The sequence below is a fragment of the Trachemys scripta genome, chromosome 10 (genome assembly GCF_013100865.1).
Source record: "Trachemys scripta elegans isolate TJP31775 chromosome 10, CAS_Tse_1.0, whole genome shotgun sequence".
NCBI classification, from domain to species: domain Eukaryota; kingdom Metazoa; phylum Chordata; order Testudines; family Emydidae; genus Trachemys; species Trachemys scripta.
The window spans coordinates 32,996,868-33,004,220 of NC_048307.1; positions in this window are offsets into that span (position 1 = coordinate 32,996,868).

Consider the following 7,353-nt stretch of genomic DNA (forward strand, 5'->3'; position numbering starts at 1 on the left):
TTCATCCTTAAATCTCCAGTAATAAGATTCTGTAAGTAGAACTTGGTTAATGATTCTGGTGCTATGTGAGCCAGACTAGATATCAGCTCTCTCCCAGAGCTATGTGAGCTCGGCAGGTGAACACAAATAAGTAGTAAAAACTTGTCACTAAATCAGCATTTCTGATGCTGACCAGACAAGATTCAAGAGTAATGTAGTGTCATTTTTACATACCATAAACTTAGCTTAGCCTTCAGTTTTACTCAGATGAGGAAGAGTAGTAACTAATGGCTGATTGGTCTGGGAGCTGATAATGAGAGTAGAACCTTTCCCCTCTACATCTCCAGGATTAACCCAGGCCAGATAAATGATGACCAGTGTCATCACTGACTGAAGTCTGTTCAGTGGCTTATATGAAATGAGTGATGGGTCACAATCCAGCTCCCAGTAAGATACATGTGGCATCCTGTTGCTGTTTGTGCTGGAATTCCTTAGTCATTTAAATGAGAGGTACCCAGTAAACTGTTTTTACACCTAATCTGCATTATATTGTGTATAACAGTAAGAGTGCAAATGAGCTGGCATATATAGGCCACTACATTTGCAGCCAGTAATTAATCTGTCATTAAACGCTTCCTTCCATGAAGTGAACCAAGACTGCACAGTTGTTTAAAATATATTCCTTAGAGAGGCGACCTTCTATGCAGAGTCCGTTAATAGATATATTGGATCATTCTGCCAACAAATCAGTGCAAGTATATAGGAATGACAAGTTATTACTAGATGCTACATGTCTATCCAGGGCTTGTTAGAACTCCGTATGATCACTGGAGAAATTGTATGCTGTCCTGTACTGCTAGAGAAATAGTATGCGGCCATGGAAGTAGACTGTATTGTAATGTGTTGCTATAGCTTTTTATGGAAACAGAGTAAAGAAATGGAAACTTCTGGTGAATTCCTGATAAGTACTCACCTGCACTCTGGCCATTCAGAGTTTGCTGACAGTTGCTGATAGTGGTGTCTGTTCACTGTCGGGGGAGATGTTGCATGGTGGAATGGAATCCTTTTGGCTGAGTTGAAGTTTAGTGTTGGTTTATAAAACCTGTGTGTTCTATCAGGAACTAATTCCTCCCCTGGCAGGGGCATGAACTCTATCTAACAGGCTATGATCCCATGAATCCTATGCACCAGCCAACCCTTAGGGCCCTAACTTTGGGGTTGAGAGGTGACTGACTGAAAGATCAAGCAAAGTAACAAGTGTTCATATGAAAACCTGCCCCCTGGCCTTTATTGTGTCAGTATGAAAAGGGGTAATAAACAGTGTATGAAGGAGGCAGCAGCATGCAAAGGGTCAGACTTTGATCAAAAAGTCACATTTGTGATCATGCTATATCAAAGCAGGAGATGCATCACTGATTCCTTATTCCTGATCCATCCCATCCTTCTGCATTAATGATGGCTGATACCAGAGCCCTGATGAAGGGGAACAGTGACTGCACATGCAGCAAGAGAATGGAAACAATTGAGTCATGATGTGAGAGAATTAAAATGATCTGTTGGCATATCCTTTTGACCCAGGATCCATATATTTGCAAAGGTAAAGCTGTGCGTGACAGGAGAGGCAATGACCAGCAGAGGTAGGCAGGCTTTGTGAACCTTTTACGCGTGACTAACACTACCGAGCACAGGTGGGAGAATGCACCATTAGGGGATGAACAAAAACTACTGACCCCTGGGCAGTGCCATGCTATGGATGCAAAGGATTTGCTTGACAGCTGGTCTGCAAATGGCTTTGAGTCTGAGGGGGGCTCTTCATAGCGCACAACAGAGGCTCCTTCGCTAACAAAAGTGGTGTAAAGGATGAGCTGCTCCAAACATATAGGTAAAAAGGAGAACCTTGAGCTGGGAATAGGCAGCCTAGTTTCCCACTTCCACTCCATATGGGAGCGCTCTATGCAGAAAGAAGAGCATTATATGGAACATGCACATTACAGCAGAATTTCAATACGGAGGGTGGCAGCAAACCAGTGTTGTCAATTGTCTTCTGAGCACATTTCTTTCATGCAGAGATACTAAATTACTCATCCTCCTTTGCATTTGCACCAGCAGACTCTTTCCATCCCACCAGATACTTTTTCTGGACTTTGCAAACAGAACAGAGCAGCCTTTGTGATTAAATAAAATAAATAAATTAACAGAGATATCCCATCTCCTAGAACTGGAAGGGACCTTGAAAGGTCATCAAGTCCAGCCCCCTGCCTTCACTAGCAGGACCAAGTACTGATTTTGCCACGGATCCTTAGGTGGCCCCCTCAAGGATTGAACTCACAACCCTGGGTTTAGCAGGCCAATGCTCAAACCACTGAGCTATCCCTCCCCCAAATTCATCTAGCAAGCAAATATCAAACCCCCCAATGACAGTTAACATCCTGCAATGTTGGTGTGTAGTTTTGTTGGATGGGCCACTTATTCATCCTCCCTGATGTATTCTGCTTTCATCCGTGATGCTTACTTCCATGCCAGATTTCACCAGGACCCAAGTTGGGACAGCATGGGGGTCCTCTGAAGTACTCAGGCCCCATCCATGTTGTTTTGATTCATGGCTACAAGAAGTAGTAAGTCCAGGCCTACACACCATAGTACAATAAGGTGTGATTTTATTCTGAGTTAGTTAAACCACTGCAACTTTTGTGTGTGGGCAATCTATTGGTTCAAAACCAGTTAAGATTGTTAGGTTGTGCTTCAAGCTACACTGATCTAAATACTGGTTTAACTAAATTGGAATAAGTTTAAACCAGTTTAAATTCTGTGTACAGACAAGCCCTAAGTTTTTATGTAGTTCGCAGAGGTAATAAATTGGGCTCTCAAGCCTCCTCCTTTTTCTGAGGCTGGTCAACTGATCCACAGGCACTACTGCAGAGTTGCATACATCCTCAACACAGGAAACGCAAAACGTTTATAGGCAGTGAAATCCAGTTTGGAAGGACGTGCCTGAGACTTGGACAGAATCCCTTGCAGGTCTGGCTGGGACCTTGAAACTGGACCAGCTCATAAAGTAGTTCACTGGGCCACATAACTGAGAACAGAGCTTTCTTCATCCAGACTTCCTGCTGAAACATTCAAGAGAGAGTCTTGGTTAGAGTCCAGCTTTGTGATTTACAGACAAACCGCAAGCCAGGAATCTGCAGTCTAAGCTCCTCCAGCAGCAACTGTTTAAAACATTAAGGGCAGAAATGGCCATTGTTTCCAAAAGCAGAGAACTCAGGAGACATTAATAATACTTAGCACTTCTATCTTGCTTTACAAATACTAATTCTCCCAACCCCTTGTGAAGTAGGTCAGTATTGTCTGCAGTTAACCAGTGGCAAAGCTGGCACAGCAGGTAAATGAGTTGTCCGAGGGCACACAGTGAATCTGAGTTGGAAATAGATCCCAGAAGTCCTAAATCCCAGTCCTCTGCACCTTATAATTTCAACAAAAAGTGGAGCCAAGCCATTTCAGAGATCTAAAACTATCCAGAGTTTCTGGCCTAGGTTGGGATAGATCCCGGAATGCCTGGCACTTTGAAGTGTTGTAGCCATGGTGGTACCAGGATATGAGAGAGACAAGGTGGGTGAGGTAATAGTTTTTATTGGACCAACTTCTGTTGGTGAAAGAGACAAGCTTTTGAGCTACACAGAGCTCTGTCTACTTCAGGTCTGTGTGTCACAGCTAAATACAAGATGTAACACATTGTTAAGCATAAGGAGTTAACATATATGGCAAGAGCCCATTCAAGATGAAGTGCGCAATTAACACCTCTGCAGTTATTACCTGGGGTTTTCTGAATCAGAAACTATGGTAACTAGTCTGTTTTCCAGGCGCTGTCAGGACATAAATCAATAGGGACATGGCTCCTCTGTCTGATGAATGATTGGTATGCATGAGTGCTTTCACCCCCAAATCCTCGTTTTTATTGAGTCTACAGCACACATCTAAAATAGCAATAATCTAGAACCCCCTACATACACTTACCCAAATTCTGAGATGGTGTTGAATGCTCAGCATCAGGGTTCCAGTGGCCGGCCAGCCTTCCTCCTAGCTGCCAGGGAGTTAGATGTCAGTTTTCTAGCTTGTAGAAATTCTCTCCGAACTTCTCCCAACTATCTCCAAATTGCACACACTTAACTAATCTTTATAGGTTGCTCAAAAACAAAGCCCACAATTCATAGTAACCCCTACTGGGCTGACAATTTCCCAACCAACATCAAAAAACACATCATTTCTACTTATCAGCAAAAGCAATTCCCAGCAAGAAACTCAGAGTCAGACACCCAGATCCAAGGTCAGCTAACCACATTCCCTTTCATTCTCATGAGTCTGTCACTTTATTTGTCCTTATTCGTGACAAAGCAGCGGTTTCATCTGCCTAAGTGAAAGCCAAATTATTTCTGACTATGTGGTGTCTTGCTTCCAGTTAATGGTATCGGAGCATACAAAATGGCTGCTGTTATGTTAAGTCCCTTTCTCTCATAACACAGTCATAGGACAAAGAGGGGGGAGGGCTAGTGGGTTACAAGTTGTTGTAGTGCAGTGGTCTCCAACCTTTTTAAGCACAAGATCACTTTTGGAATTTAAGTGGAACCCAGGATCTACCTCAAAGAAAATGTAGAAATAACAGTTTGTTATATAAAGCTGAGATCAAGTGCTTAATATACATAATTATACATTTTCCCTACTTACCGAGTCTCAGTGTGACACTTGTGACTCCACATTATTGGCCAGTGTCTCGAAATTCGGGTTGTAATTTGAAATAGCTAGTTGTATGCAGTCCTGCAGATGAGCATCTGTGAGATGGGTGCGATACTTGTACTTGATCATCTTCATTTGTGACAACGCCGTCTCACTCAGATAGGTGGAACCAAGCTTTCACTTTTAAAGCACAGGACAATAGAAGGGGGTACTTTTCTTGGTTTACGAGTCTCCAACAATTGCCGTCCCTTGATCTGGCTTTCAGTTCAATGTCACTTTCCATGGTAATTATCTCCATATCAATTCCACTACTTTGTAAATCAAACACCTGATGGAATGTCCCAGCCAATCCACCAATGTCTGCTGGAAGGAACGGATTTGAGATACACATGACGATTGGCTCCATCATGTCTAATTCTTGAAATCACCTGTTGAATTCCTCTGCTAATTTGGTCAGCTATGCACAGAACTTTTCTGGGTGGAACCATTTTTCTTTGTCTTAAATTTTTTTCTAATATTTTCTCCAGACTCGGGAAGTGCTGCAGCATTTTATCCTTTAACTGGGAGGACCACATGTAACGTTGCACTCCATATGTTTTATGGAATTATGCTTGTGAGTGTGAATATGATGTAACTGGAATATGGTTTATGCAAAAGGTCTCTTGTAAGGTATCATAACAAAGGTTATAACCTACTGAATATATTCCTCCTATTTGTATGTATGTATCATTCTTGTATCTGAAGCTAGAAGTATGAAGTATAACTCTCAGGTCCTATTGTAATTACTCAAAGTGTGGGCTATTAATGGTGGTTTAGAATCTTGATATCTCCCATTGACAAGGACATTTGGTTGTAAATGGCTCTGTTTACTTGCAAACCTTCCTGTGTACTTGTGGGCCAGCCCAGAAAGGATGGAGTCTGGGGTCTCACAGGACATGTGATCATGCCACCTGATACTGGAATCCATCTTAAATCTGGTTCTTTTCCATTTAGAAGGAGGGGGAGGGACCCAGAGAGACAAAAGAGTCCCACCTTGTGCCAAAGCTATAAAAGGGGGTGGAACAGAACAAAGAGGGTTCCAGTCATGAGAAAACCTCTGTTTTCCACCTAAGATGTCTGCTGGAACTAACAAGGACTGTACCAGGGGAAAGGATTGGGCCCAGACTAGGAAGGAGTCTAGTCTGTGAAAGAAGCTTATTGGAACATCTCTGTGGGTGAGATATTACCTGTAATCAATTTCTTAATGTACTAGGCTTAGACTTGCATGTTTTTGCTTTATTTTGCTTGGTGGCTTACTTTGTTCTGTCTGTTACTTGAAACCACTTAAATCCTACTTTTTATACTTAATAAAATCATTTTTGTTTATTAATGAACCCAGAGTAAGTGATTAATACCTGGGGGAGCAAACAGCTGTGCATCTCTCTCTATCAGTGTTATGGAGGGCGGACAATTTATAAGTTTACCCTGTTTAAACTTTATACAGAGTAAAACGAATTTATTTGGGGTTTGGATCCCACTGGGAACTGGGTGTCTGGGTGCTGGAGACAGGTAAACTTGCTGAGCTGTTTTCAGTTTAGTCTGCAGGTTTGGGGGTATGGCCAAGACCCTGGGTCTGTGTTGCAGCAGGCTAGCGTGTCTGGCTCAACAAGACAGGGTTCTGGAGTCCCAAGCTGGCAGGGAAAAAGGACTCAGAAGTAATCTCAGCACGTCAGGTGACAATCCCAAGGGGGTCTCTGTGACCGAACTAGTCACACCACAGACATAGTTTCAATTTGAATGCATTCACCGCATTGATCATATGTGATAAGTCTCTATCCTTTCCCAGCAGTTTGCTGTTCAGCTTGTTCAATTTGGATGTTATGTCAGTAAGGAGGAACCTGAAGTCTAGCAGCCATGCATTGTCTGACAGTTCATTGCACAATTCGTTCCTTGATTTTAGAAAAGTGATGATTTCGGGCATTAGATCGAAAAAAAATTTTGGAGGAATTTCCCCCTGCTTAACCAACTCACATCCACATGGAGGAGCAGCTCACCATAAGCAGAATCCACTTCATCAAGTAAAAAAAAAACGAGGAGTCCGGTGGCACCTTAAAGACTAACAGATTTATTTGGGCATAAGTTTTCGTGGGTAAAAAACCCACTTCTTCAGATGCATGGAGTCAAATTACAGATGCAGGCATAAATATACTGACACATGAAGAGAAGGGAGTTACCTTACAAGTGGAGAATCAGTGTTGACAGGGCCAATTCAATCAGGGTGGATGTGGTCCACTCCTAATAATTGATGAGGAGGTATCAATACCAAGAGAGGGAAAATTGCTTTTGTAAGGATTTAAACAAGTGGTGCTGGAGGGCTCTTGCTCAAACTGAGTTTACAATTCTGACAATGATTTTCATTACATGTGAGAAGTCCATAACTTCACTCACTAGTGCTTGCTGGTGGATTATACACTGGTAATCCACAAATGAAGAAAAATCTGGATCATTTCTGCAAAATGCAACAAAGTCAGCATGTGCGCCAAGCATGGCGGGTACACCATCCGTTGTGATCAAAACAAATTTCTTGATTAGAATGATTTTCTCAAACACATACTTTTTGAATTAGTTGTAGATATCTTCACCTCTTTTTCTCTCTTTAAGGGG